Here is a 14,436-nt window from a genome sequence, read left to right as displayed (position 1 = left end):
CAGGGGTATGTATTTTATTTTGAAATGAATGCATTATGAAAAGATTGAATATGAAAGCCATGACTGTTACCCTGAAAACATTATTCTTAAAGGAGCCATTAGGGAATGCGCCATGAGCTGAATAATGGATATGTATGTTCTTCCAATGGCATCACTTATGGCCAATGTGATGAGGGAGAAAGTTATGCATACAGACTGCTTATACAAATGTTTGTATTCTAAATGTCTCTGTGCTCCAATATTGCCTGCCTGCCTTAAATCATCATTTCCTAGGTGTCCACTCTAAAGGCTTATCTCTCTTGCCCAACATCTAATAGGTATTCCAGAAAATGCAACATGTTGAGACTACTAGAACTGCAGAGCTGGAGAAAACTTTAGTGATGTTCTTATAACCCAATTCTTATTCAATAACATTGCTTTTTTCCTCATATTATAAAATTAACATATGTTCATTTTAAGGAATGAGAAAATGAAACAACCTATAATTCAAATATCAGAGTTCTGAATTTCTTTATAGTATTTTTTGAGGGGAGGAGGATGAGTATATATATATGTGTGTGTGTGTGTGTGTGTGTGTGTGTGCGCGCGCATATCTGTATGTATGTATATATGCACAAACTCACGTGTACATTTTTAATCTTTCAAAATTGAGATTATATTGTAAGTCCAGTTTTAATAATAGGTATATGGTGTGAATTTTCCCATGTCAGTAAATATTCTTTAAAAACCATCATTTTTAAAAATAATGTGAGGTGAAATTTACATAACATAAAATCAACCATTTGAAAGCGAACAGTTTAGTGGCATTTAGTACATTCACAATGTTGTGCAACCACCATCTCCATCTGATTTCAAAACATTCCTATCACTCCAAGGTAAAATCCCATACCCATTAAGCAGTTTTTCCTCATTCTTCTTTCTGGTAGCACTTGGAAACCACCAATTTGCGTCTGGTCTCTGGATTTACCTATTCTGGATATTTTATACATGTGAAACCATACAATATGTGAACCTTTTGTGTCTGACTTCTTTCACTTGGAATAATGTTTTTGCGATTCATCCACCTTGTAGCATGCATCAGTACCTCATTCTTTTTTATGGCAGAAAAAGTATTCCATTGTTTGTGTATACCACTATTTATTCACTCATTCATCTATTAATGGACATTTAGGCTGTTCCTTCTGACTGTTGCGAATAGTGTTGAACATATGTATACGTGTTCTTGTTTGAGTGTCTGTTTTCAGCTCATTTGGGCATATACCTAGAGTGGAATATGCAGGATCATATGGTAATTCTATTTTTAACTTTTTGAGGAAACACCAAATTGTTTCCACAGCTGCTCTATCATTCTACATCCCCACCAGCAATGCATGAGGGTTCCAATTTCTCCACATCCTCACCAGAACTTGTTAATTTCCATTTGTTTTCTTGTGTTTTCATCATAGCCATTCATTACATCCATTACAGTGGGTACAAAGTGGTTTTTAATGGTTATGTGATTCATCTGGTTTCTCTATATTGTATCTTCCATTCTCTACCCTATTGTTGACATTTAGGTTGTTTTGAAATTGCTCCTATTGTTACTAAACATAGGATGAAATTTTTACACAGTATATACATCTGTAATTACATCTCATGATTTCCTCAGCAAAGTTCCTGGAAGCAATCATCTGGTTTTGCAGGTGAAGAAGCTGTGTTAATAAGAGCTGAAACCAGAGCTCAGGTTACCTATACCTTAGCCAGTGTTTTCCTTCGATTTTTTGATGGGATTGGGTCAGTGTTTTAGATGTGAGATGGATACCAGGTTAGATGGAACTCAGCTAAAAACAGTGAATTCTTTAGCATTGGGTCTGATACCCTGTGGAACACAAATGTTCCACAGTCCTGTCAAGTACTATGTCCACTCACTCTATTTTGTCCTAAATGGAAAAAGGGCTGCAAACACAGCAAAGCTCTATGTGTTCACAAGCACTGTTGCACACTGTGTGCCATCAACAACTTTACAGGCATAGTCTCAACATAGTCTACCACAATTTCTTCAGTTCTGCATGGCCACAAAGTCTTAGTGAAGTAGGTTCAGGTCAATCACAATGGGTCAGTTGCCTCGCTGCAGCATTGTCTTTCTACCTCCATAGTATTTTGTGCTTGAGTAGGGGAATGACAATAGATTTGTGCTGTCATTGGTAGACCTCTATTTAAATGGTGTTTTCAACGAGGTTAGAGCTGGTAAGAGTGAGATCCAATGGTACATTTTGAAATTTTTAGTGAGATCCCAAAAAGAAATATACCCAGCCACATACAGTGCATAAAACTACAGTCTGTTTCCCCTCTAATTGGTAATAAATGTAAATGTTTAGTTATGCCTGACTAGGGAGCTATGAACAACACATCTGTCTGACTGCTTTTTCAGTCTTCCCAAGGACTGCAGCATTTATACCATCTGTAGCTTGTGCAAGAAAGAGACAGAGAAAAAGTGAGACTAAAATTTAGAGAATGGATATTACTAGAAGTGCATAGGGAATTGATTCAGTCAACAAATACTTATTGAGCACCTATTATAGCCTATGCATGCCAGGCCAAAAAAAAAAAAAAAAAAAAAAAAAAGATGCTGTTGAGTTTGAGGTTGATAATAAATCTCTCCCCTTCCTAAATTCTGAATCAATTGATGAGGTAGGGGGATGTTAAGCTAATGGAGATATAAATGTCAAGTTTATTACTGAAAACAAATACTGGTGAATGAGGCTTAGGCTACAATGGGTTTCCTAGGAGTGAGCTCTGGAATCAAACAGGCCCACCTGCCCTGACACAGACAGAGCGGACAGAGGATTGCAGGACTTACTCATGAAGGTAGAGCACAGACTACTTATCTGGAGGCCTGGTTAGGAGAGGGGCAGGCAGGCTCGCTGTAGGCCAGCAGGGCCCCAACAAGGAAGAGGAGGGGAAGGGGCTGGCTGCAGGCCAGTCTTGCTTCTAAAATGGGTCAGAGGAGCAAAGGGGATGGAGAGGAGCAAGACACACACACAAATACTGTGGATCTCAGGCCTGTTTTTATGTTAGGGTTACCTGGGACTCCATCCTCATGCCTAGAGAGTCTGATTCCATTGACTACGATTGGGCATGGGCTTGGATATGTATTTTTAAAAACTTTCTAGGTAATCGTAGGTGTACATCCAGGGTTGAGAATCATTGTTCTAATAGAACATAGGTGGAAGGAGCCCCTGCCATCATCCCATGAACTCCACTAGATAAATGATCAACGAGGGAAATTCTTACCTTCCAGAATCTCTCATTCTCCTGATAGAGAAGGCATGATAGCAACAGTGCTGTTTGCCAAGTGCCACAGGCACTCAGAGGATGGAGAGACCAAAGGCCCAGGGTTCCAGAGACCTTCTCAGCACCATGGGTGGCCTGGGTTCAGAAGATCACCCTGGCAATTGTGGAAGAGGCAACATAGGAGAAAAGTGGATGTTTGTGAGGCCTCTTTTGAGATTGCAATAGATCAAGAGAGTATACAATAAAAAGGAAGCAAGGTGGCTAGGGACACAGATTGCTCATTAATTAGCATCCTTCTGGGTTCAGCCTTAGAATAACAAGCCTTCTTCTTGAGAGCAGGCTGCCTGTGGTCTGCCTGGGCCATATGTGTGGCCTCCACTGGGGGCCATGGTTCTGTGTGGAGGAGCTCAAGTTTCTTGAGGTTGTGCTAAGGATGAGGGGAGAGGAGGAATATCAGGTGCACAGCTTGGCACCTGGCACAGAGTGCCGGCTTGCTAGGTGTTAGGTGCTGCTGCTGCTGCTGTTGGTTCTGAGAAGCACGAAAGCTGCAGCAGCACAGGTCTCTCCTTGGTTTGTTGGCTTGAGCTCTGACTCACCTGTGTGAAAGCAGAGCTTTCGATGATTTGTGATGGGCTCACGGTTTTGCAGAAATGCCACAGATATTTTACTCCTTGTTTTAGTTTAATCATCAGTAACTGGCAACAACAACAAAATGCTGAGGATACCTGAACATTCCATCTTAATGAGTTTTATTGATAGCTAGACCAAACCAGGATTCAAAACCAAATAAGCATTTTTTTCATTTCCTTTAATCCTCATAACTACCTTGTGAGATACATTTTATAATCCCATTTTATAGATAAGAAACTGAGGTTAAGAGAAGTTAAATAATTTTTCTTATGTCAGCTTTTAAGTAACAAATGCAGGATGAAAACTCAAGGCTCTGGTTTCACATCAGGCTCTGTTTTGATTATACTTCAGCGAGATTACTGTGCTTTTTGCTTTTAGAGAGACAAGGAGGAAAAAAAGCATAATTCTCAAGTCCTTCAGAGGAACATGCCTACAAGATGTCTTTGTGGTATAGAGAAATAGGGTTATACTAGTTTGAGAATTCTTTCTGTGCTCTATTATCTAGAATAGTCACTATTTCTCTTTTATAAATGTGGAAAATCTCTTTTCTGAAGGTGACAGTAATTAACATTCACACTCTGCAAATTTATTTTTCAAGGGGTCTATACAATACTCTGAAGACTGTGAAAAAATAAGAACTTTTGGACTCAGAGTCATGTTTTTCGCAATTTAATTGTGTGCCATGTATCTTGGATCAGTATCCTCATTGTATGTTTTATGTTTCTCAGACAATTCATGAAATGACAGGACAAATATTGGCCATGAATTCCTTAAATGTGCACTTGTGCCTTGTGTTTGACAGCTGACTTTTGACTAAAGGAATGAATGAATGTTGGAGGAGATCAATACTGTTGAATTCAAAGGGTAACAGAGATGCTATGCAGTACTTAGGGAATACCCTTGGAGGATGACAGCCTTTGAGAGCTAGAGTCTGACAGGGAAAGGGAGCCTGAGAAGGGAAGGGAGGTGTCCTCATCTCCCCAGGGCCTGATGACAATGTTTTTTGCTGTAAGTGCTGGATGCCTTTACTCATCTTAATTTCAAATTGATTCTTCATTTTGCATCAGTTAGACATTGCGCTGTAGCAGTCCACACAATATCACTTGTCTTCTGGGCCTTCCTGGAGGTCATATCTTGGCAGCACTTCCAGCTGACTTGCAATTATCTTCACTTGCTTTTTAAAGAGGCATTTGACAAGCAAGTTCACTGTAAAGAGAAAGAAATCGTTGCTACATATTTTTCCATGACTATCACAAACAAATTGGTGTCTCAATGAACCTCCTTTCCACTTGGCAGCCTCAACTCAATTCAATACACATTGACGGAGGCCATCCTCTGTTTCGGACATTGCGATGGACAGTCTAATAGTTTCAAGGCTAAATAAGCCCCAAGCCTTGCCTCCCAGATGGAAGCATTGTAGTAGGGACTAAGAGATGTGCATAAATAACAGTAGCACAATGGAGTCTCCATTGTTTAATAGCTATGCACTACTTTTAAATCACAGGAAACGTCATCATCTTGGCCTTGGACACATCTTGCCATCCATACTATTTAACATAGGTTTAGCCACAGATAAAAAGGTAAGAGAGAACATATAATTGCACCACTAACCACCCTAAGTCCCCCGAATTCTGCTGCTGGAGCATGATAAATTTTATTAGAAGTGTTTCTGAACACAAGATGTGAAATATCAGGAACTGTGAATGATGAAGAACTAGAAACACTCTTATTTTGTAATGTAGGGACATTCTGATGTTATTTTAGGCCTAAGAGTTCTTCATCTAGATTTAAGTTTCAGCCTCTTAAACGATCTTTCAGATCAGTTAATATTTATGAAATACCTACTATGTGCTTCCCACTTAGCCAGGTCTTAGAGGGGAAGTACAAAGATAAATAAGAGGTTTTTTTGCCTTTAAGGAACTTGCAGCCTTGTGAGGATATAAAAAACAAATAATTTCAATAGCTCCTGTTGAGTGCTTTAGATAAGAAATCATGCTGGGCCCTGTCTTGGCAGAAAAGAGGGGTTTATAGCCCAAGTAGTGGGTCAGAAAGGCTTCCTAGAGGAGCAGCTGTTCCTCTAGTCCTTGAGGGTATTAGAAAGGTGAAGAAAGTTGAAAAGGGAAGTCCAAGTAGAGGGGAAAAGAAAAGGCATAGAAGACGAGTGTATGTGGTGTTTAGGGAGAATTCTTGACTTTGTTTTCTTAGAATTAAGTGCGAGTCAAGAAAGGTTACCAGAGGGAGGTAGGTCAGGCAAAAGGAGGCTTCAGGTAGCATGCCAGGTGTTTGGGCTCCATCGTCATGGAGCTGCACTGGAAGTCTCCATGACTGCAATGTAGAAAAGACTTAAATGAAGCAAGGCAGGGGTGGGAAAACAGGAGCCCAGTTCAGGAGGCTACAACTAAGAGGTTATAAAGACCTGAGTAAGTGCTGTGAAAATAGAGGTGAAGAAAAGGGTAAAATTGGCAGAGTTGAAAACTGATTGGATCTGAATATTAAGAAAGAAAAGATCTAAAATGGCTCTGAGGTTTGGAGCTTGGATGACTGGATTGATGGTGGTATCATTTATAGGCATTAGAAAGAACAGAGAAGAGAAGGTTGGGGGAGGGAGAGGAAAGTCTAATTTGGGATAGGTGTTGAATAAGAGGTGCTTGTGAAACAACTGGGAAGGTGTTGACTAGGAAATAGGAGGTTCACATCTGAACTTCAGAGGAGAGGAAAGAGCTGAAAATACCAGCAGAGACCCTGTCTTCTTCTAGTCTGCCTCTCTTAGATCAGAGCCCAGGAAGGAGTAAGCAAGAAAGTAAATAATACATGTCTAAGATTGATTGACTGGGGGCTGTGGGAGGGAACTATTTGCTCTAAAAGATAAAAGAAAATCTTTTAATATTTTCTATGCCTTAAATTCTGCATTACAGAAAAATACTTCAGACCAGAACAGAAGTTGGCTGTTAATTTCAGCCTGAAAGCATTTTTTCTACTACCTATATTTGGTGTCATTTGGTTTATTTTTAGACACCATTGGAACTAACTTTGGAGAGTCTTCTTTTGGAGTTTATCCAGGGGCAGGTGACCTGGATAGTGAAGTATCTGGAAATTCTTTCATATGAGGATTAATTTAAATTCTTGAAGATATTTAGTCAAGAGAAAGACATCATACACATACACAGAGATATATTGGCAACATAATAAAGGCTTCCTTCAAATATTGAAAGGGTTGTCACATTGAAGAAATAATAGACTTACTGAACATACCTCCAGCTGATCAATGAGTGGAAGTTATATGCAGGTAGAGTTCACTTTTACTCAATAAATGATCATTAAACACCCAGATTTAGTAGCCTCCTTTCTATATATAGGACTCTAACAAGGAACAAGGTAGATAAGGTCCCTGTTCTCCTGGAATTCATATTCTAGTGATGAGGAGACAGATAATCAACAAGATAAATGACTTTATACACTGACAGGTTCTGTGGGGAAAGGAATGTAGTATTAAGAAAGAGAATAAGACCAAAGGTGGAGTGTGAGGGTGGGGGCAGAGCTCTCTAGGCTGGGTGCTAGGGAAGTCCTTCCAAGGAGGAGACATTTTGAGACCAGAATGACAAGAGCCAGCCAGTTTTAGAAAGAGCTTTCTGGGCCAGGTAAAACTCAAGTGAAAAGGCCTTCACTCAGGATTAAGGCTTAGCTATTGTAACAAGAGAGCAGGGTGTGGCTGAGGGAAGGTGAATGAGAATGTAGTACACCAAGATGAAATGGGATAGGTAGGTAGAGGAAGCTCAGACAAGGCTTTTTGGATTTTGATTGTGATGGGAGATTACTATGTACATTTTGCACAGGCAGGACTTGTTCAAGGAGCAAATTATCTAACTTATACTTTTAAAAGATCACTCTGGCTATTGAGTACAGAACAGAGTATGTGGGAGTTTACACAGAACAGTATTTGAGAGGACAGAGGACAGTAGATTGGAGTAGGGTGGTAATGTGGCAGAAAGAAATGGATTGGTTCCAGAAACACTTTATATATAAAAATAAAAGGATTTGCTGAAGAATTGGATGTTGAGGGGGCCATAAGGAAAAGGGGGAATGAAGGAGGACTCTTAGGTTATTGGCTTAAATGTTCCATTGGATGGTGCTGCCATTTAATAAGATAGAGGAAAGAGTGGGTGGAGCAGGTTGTGGACAACAGAGAGAGTTAACAGTTATGTTTTGGATATATTATATTGAAATTCCAATTTGACTCCCACGTGGATATATCATGTAGGAAGCTAGATGCATGAGTCTGGAGCTCAAGGAGGAGGTCTTGGTTAGAGCAACAAAAATTGGGAATCATCAACACATAGATGGGACATGACCCATGCGAGTAGGAATGGAAGGAAATAGAAGAGAGACCTCAAAACTGAGCCTTACAAGTGTTTAATATTTAGAGACCAGGTAGAGGAAGAAGAGCCAGTAAAAGATAAGGCCAATCATATACGATAAAAACCAGGAGAAGGTGGCATAATGAAGATCAAAAGAAGAAAATAATTAAAGAAGAGGAAGCCATTCGATTTAAGGAAAATTCTGCAAAATTTAGATTTAGCCTATCATGGATGGAATCTCACAGTCCCCTGTCAAGGGAACAGGACACATTATGTTTCACATCTCTCCTCTTCTAGATGATAAAAACAATGTATCTAGATGATAAAACAAGGTACACCAGCAGGCAAATGCCACCCAGGCCAGCACTGACTCGGAAGAAGGGACAGAGAGATGTCTATCAGTTGCTCAAGGCTTGTTCTCTGGACACTCTTGTTCCAGACATTACTGCATTCTTAGAGACTCCTTTCCTTAATTCTGAGTCCTTGCCTTGTTCTCAGGTCTTCAGAGATTTTACTGATTCTTGCAGTCAGATCTCTCAACCAGAACCACTCTGGTTGTCTATTGATGTCCTGCCCTGGCCTGAGCAGACACTACTTCCAAGATTTAGTTAGGTCCTTGTTCAGTGCTACCTCTGCCTCCCTTGTCTTTTCACCCGTCATTACCACCATGGTTATTTCCTGATTATAGACAAATTCTCAGATACAGATCCACGCATCTTGTATGACCAGGCCCTTAACCTTTGCCCAGCACCATAGATCTTTCTAGATTCCATCAGCTAGTTGCATCTGGTTTGGGACAGCTCACAGCGCCAGAACCTGGTTCTGATCATCATGAGTGAACAAGCTTACGTGGGATGAACCATCTGGAAGGGGGTCCTACCATAAAGAGCAACTCTCCCATGTGAGAATGTTGTCTGGATAGCCTTTGAGGACCCTTCCAATGTAAGAAAGAATCTGGGGCATTTTCAAAAAAACGTAAAGAAATGAATATTGGTTCCATTTTAGGGAATCATTTAGAAAGCAAACACTTAATGAAATACAATTACTTCTCCTTTTCTCTAGCATATGATTATTCACATTCTGAAATTCTGTTTCTCTATTTCCCTCTTATGTTTTCTTTTAGGTTGAGGGAGCTCTTATTTGCTGACAGGATATTTTGCTTCAGGCTAATATATTGCTAGTCAGGCAGAATTCTAAATGACAAGATTGTGTACAAGAATGTACAGTTTCTTCTGGTCAAAGCTGACCTCCTAATATTTTCTCATACATCCTAGGCACTCAGTAAAAACTGAATGAATTGAACTGAAGCCCTTTAAAAAGTGGCTCCTTGGTAAAGCAATGGTTGGGCAATGGTTGGCGTTGGTGTTCATTACCAGGATCTGGCCTGTGATGGGAAGAGGAGTTTTTGTGAAGCACACTCTCTGTTTCTCTCCTCATCTATTCTCCTGTCAACGTTCAGATGACAGGTTGATGCTTTCCTGTGTGTAACTAGAATGCTGACAAGAATCATAAATTATAGATTTGGGAAATCTCAAAATATTTCTACACTTTTCTAGTAAGAGACATCATCATAGTATGTGTATGTGAGGCGGAGGCATGTCATATTGCTTTGTTCCCTGTCCCCTCCCACAGACACAATGCAGTAGGCTTACAAAGGCCTGAGTAGGGGAAGATACTTCTGTATATCTAACACAAAAGTCACTTGTAGTTTGCACATTTGTGTGGTTTGACCCAAAGAGGGGTGCTAAAACATTAAAGGCCAGGCATTCTCCAGTCATCATTCTTCTCTATTGCTCCTCACTGGCCTCATCCATTTTTGCTACCTGCTAGGCATATGGATGCCTTTAAATATATAAACCTGGTCTACAACATGCTAGACCAGGAATCACAGCAGTGCTTGTAAACTGTCATACGTAAGTTTTATTTGGACTGCAACAATATAAACATCATGATGTTTTAAGATAGAAACAAATTTAAACCATAACCAGTTTATTGAACAAGCTGGAATCAGCAAGGGGCAGGCAGAAAGCAACTGGACTCCTTCTCGCCCATTTATACTCCCTCTATGGAATTGTTCTTCCCCACCCCAGGATGGCTCTCAGGCATATCATTACTTCTCCTGTCATTCTCTGTTCTTAATTTATATATCTATATCTATATATAACCATATATATATAGTTATATATAGATATAGATATATGGTTTTTAAAGTATTTAGAAAATCAAACCCAGTCTGATGTCAAAACTTCAACATCTCATCCAATTTCACTGCCCCCACGGCTTTGCTCCACATAGTTGCTGGACTTTCACTCAGGTCCAAGAGCCTGGAATGAGGAAGGAGGATGAGATTGGTTTCTTTATTTTTTTGCCTACTTCTGCATTTCTTCTCCTTCTCTATCTCTTTCTTGCTGTCTAAATCCTGTTCCTGGTTCCCTCTTGGGCTGATCTCTGGAGAACAGTGTTCAGAGAAAAGGCCACCATCTTTCTTTGCTGGTGTGTTGGTATCCTGGCACTGGGGCCCTCTGTGTACCATAGCTCAAATGTAGCTCTTTCCCTGATTGGTTGCTTTGTGGGTCCCTCACATGTCTCCCTGCTGGGAGCGTCCCATCAGCAGTTCCCTTATGTGGGAATTGTCCTCTCCAGTGGGTCTTTTATGGTTCTACTGACATCCCCTGGGTTTCAGCCCATCAATACAGACTCTCACTCTGGTGGTACCTCATCTCTCTAGAATATCCTACTGGGAAGACGCCTTTCAAGAAATCTCAAGACTCACTACCTTTTGTCAGGTTTATGGCCCACAGGAAAACAAAACCAAACAAAACATTTGGTCCTGGTGGCTTTGGAAGTGCAGGCCATTCCCAGAGAATATTTGCCCTGCTGCCACTGATGACTCCTCACAGCCTTTCATCCATAGACATTTTTAGGTATAGTCAGGGAGGCAACACTTTCTGAGTGCCCCAGCCTCCAGGGATACAGATAAGCCCTCCTTATTGGCTTGGAGAGGGAGGAAAGCCCCCCTGCTCTCTCATGTCAGGAGGAGCAGCAAACTGACCATCTCCCAAGCCTCTCACTCACTACCAGCTCTCTCATGAACTCTTACATATTTCTTTTTTTTTTTTTTTTTTTTGAGATGGAGTCTCACTCTGTCGCCTAGGCTGGAGTGCAGTGGCACAATCTTGGCTCACTGCAACCTCCGCCTCCCAGGTTCAAGCGATCCTCCTGCCTCAGCCTCCTGAGTAGCTGGGATTACAGATGCACACCACCACGCCTGGCTAATTTTTGTACTTTTAATAGATACGGGGCTTCACCATGTTGGTCAAGCTGCTCTTGAACTCCTGACCTCGTGATCTGCCCGCCTTGGCCTCCCAAAGTGCTGGGATTACAGGTGTGAGCCACTGCACCTTGCCTTTCTTATATATTTCTTATGTCTTATATTGCCTGAAGTTAACTGATGGGTTAAGGGGGCAAAAGGTCTCTCTCCAAGTCTTGCCTAAGTGGTGCACTGCCTCACTTCAGAAAGCAGAGATGCTCCCATCTATGATTCTCAGCTGTTGGCCTCAGCAATTAAATAAGAAAAGCAAGCACTCTTTACATCCTGAGTTCCATTAAATAAAAACCCTCCTCCTGCCAAAAGCCAATCTTTATTTTTTTGGTTCCACTTTGTTTTTTGTTTTTTTGTTTTTTTGTTTTCTTTTATTATTATACTTTAAGTTTTAGGGTACATGTGCACATTGTGCAGGTTAGTTACATATGTATACATGTGCCATGCTGGTGCGCTGCACCCACTAACTCGTCATCTAGCATTAGGTATATCTCCCAATGCTATCCCTCCCCCCTCCCCCCACCCCACAACAGTCCCCAGAGTGTGATGTTCCCCTTCCTGTGTCCATGTGATCTCATTGTTCAATTCCCACCTATGAGTGAGAATATGTGGTGTTTGGTTTTTGGTTCTTGCGATAGTTTACTGAGAATGATGATTTCCAATTTCATCCATGTCCCTACAAAGGACATGAACTCATCATTTTTTATGGCTGCATAGTATTCCATGGTGTATATATGCCACATTTTCTTAATCCAGTCTATCATTGTTGGACATTTGGGTTGGTTCCAAGTCTTTGCTATCATGAATAGTGCCTCAATAAACATACGTGTCCATGTGTCTTTATAGCAGCATGATTTATAGTCCTTTGGGTATATACCCAGTAATGGGATGGCTAGGTCAAACGGTATTTCTAGTTCTAGATCCCTGAGGAATCGCCACACTGACTTCCACAAGGGTTGAACTAGTTTACAGTCCCACCAACAGTGTAAAAGTGTTCCTATTTCTCCACATCCTCTCCAGCACCTGTTGTTTCCTGACTTTTTAATGATTGCCATTCTAACTGGTGTGAGATGGTATCTCATTGTGGTTTTGACTTGCATTTCTCTGATGGCCAGTAATGAGCATTTTTTCATGTGTTTTTTGGCTGCATAAATGTCTTCTTTTGAGAAGTGCCTGTTCATGTCCTTTGCCCACTTTTTGATGGGGTTGTTTGGTTTTTTCTTGTAAATTTGTTTGAGTTCATTGTAGATTCTGGATATTAACCCTTTGTCAGATGAGTAGGTTGTGAAAATTTTCTCCCATTTTGTAGGTTGCCTGTTCACTCTGATGGTAGTTTCTTTTGCTGTACAGAAGCTCTTTAGTTTAATTAGATCCCATTTGTCAATTTTGTCTTTTGTTGCCATTGCTTTTGGTGTTTTAGACATGAAGTCCTTGCCCATGCCTATGTCCTGAATGGTATTGCCTAGGTTTTCTTCTAGGGTTTTTATGGTTTTAGGTCTAACGTTTAAGTCTTTAATCCATCTTGAATTGATTTTTGTATAAGGTGTAAGGAAGGGATCCAGTTTCATCTTTCTGCATATGGCTAGCCAGTTTTCCCAGCACCATTTATTAAATAGGGAATCCTTTCCCCATTGCTTGTTTTTCTCAGGTTTGTCAAAGATCAGATAGTTGAAGATATGCGGTGTTATTTCTGAGGATTCTGTTCTGTTCCATTGATCTATGTCTCCGTTTTGGTACCAGTACCATGATGTTTTGGTTACTGTAGCCTTGTAGTATAGTTTGAAGTCAGGTAGTGTGATGCCTCCAGCTTTGTTCTTTTGGCTTAGGATTGACTTGGTGATGCGGGCTCTTTTTTGGTTCCATATGAACTTTAAAGTAGTTTTTTCCAGTTCTGTGAAGAAAGGCATCGGTAGTTTGATGGGGATGGCATTGAATCTGTAAATTACCTTGGGCAGTATGGCCATTTTCACAATATTGATTCTTCCTATCCATGAGCATGGAATGTTCTTCCATTTGTTTGTATCCTCTTTTATTGCCTTGAGCAGTGGTTTGTAGTCCTCCTTGAAGAGGTCCTTCACATCCCTTGTAAGTTGGATTCCTAGGTATTTTATTCTCTTTGAAGCAATTGTGAATGGGAGTTCACTCATGATTTGGCTCTCTGTTTGTCTGTTGTTAGTGTATAAGAATGCTTGTGATTTTTGTACATTGATTTTGTATCCTGAGACTTTGCTGAAGTTGCTTATCAGCTTAAGGAGATTTTGGGCTGATACAATGGGGTTTTCTAGATATACAATCATGTCATTTGCAAACAGGGACAATTTGACTTCCTCTTTTCCTAATTGAATACCCTTTATTTCCTTCTCCTGCCTAATTGCCCTGGCCAGAACTTCCAACACTATGTTGAACAGGAGTGGTGAGAAAGGGCATCCCTGTCTTGTGCCAGTTTTCAAAGGGAATGCTTCCAGTTTTTGCCCATTCAGTATGATATTGGCTGTGGGTTTGTCATAGATAGCTCTTATTATTTTGAAATATGTCCCATCAATACCTAATTTATTGAGAGTTTTTAGCATGAAGCATTGTTGAATTTTGTCAAAGGCTTTTTCTGCATCTATTGAGATAATCATGTGGTTTTTGTCTTTGGCTCTGTTTATATGCTGGATTACATTTATTGATTTGTGTATATTGAACCAGCCTTGCATCCCAGGGATGAAGCCCACTTGATCATGGTGGATAAGCTTTTTGATGTGCTGCTGGGTTCGGTTTGCCAGTATTTTAATGAGGATTTTTGCATCAGTGTTCATCAAGGATATTGTTCTAAAATTCTCTTTTTTGGTTGTGTCTCTGCCAGGCTTTGGT

At 40.4% G+C, this 14,436-nt stretch overlaps 1 long non-coding RNA gene across 2 annotated transcripts in view; it reads right to left on the bottom strand.

Moving 5' to 3' along the window:
* Positions 1-3,987: 3,987 nt before the first annotated feature.
* LOC117976408 (uncharacterized) overlaps positions 3,988-14,436 on the bottom strand; it is a 345,286-nt gene continuing 334,837 nt past the window's right edge. The window contains exon 6 of one of the 2 annotated variants that reach the window (XR_008625050.2): positions 3,988-5,109. This is a non-coding gene — a long non-coding RNA (uncharacterized LOC117976408). The remainder of the gene's footprint in view (positions 5,110-14,436) is intronic. The other variant, XR_010111969.1, reaches the window with a different exon arrangement.

The sequence above is a fragment of the Pan paniscus genome, chromosome 1, assembly GCF_029289425.2.
Source record: "Pan paniscus chromosome 1, NHGRI_mPanPan1-v2.0_pri, whole genome shotgun sequence".
NCBI lineage: Eukaryota > Metazoa > Chordata > Mammalia > Primates > Hominidae > Pan > Pan paniscus.
Note: the sequence above shows the minus strand (reverse complement) of the source record. Positions and strands in the feature narration are given on the sequence as shown.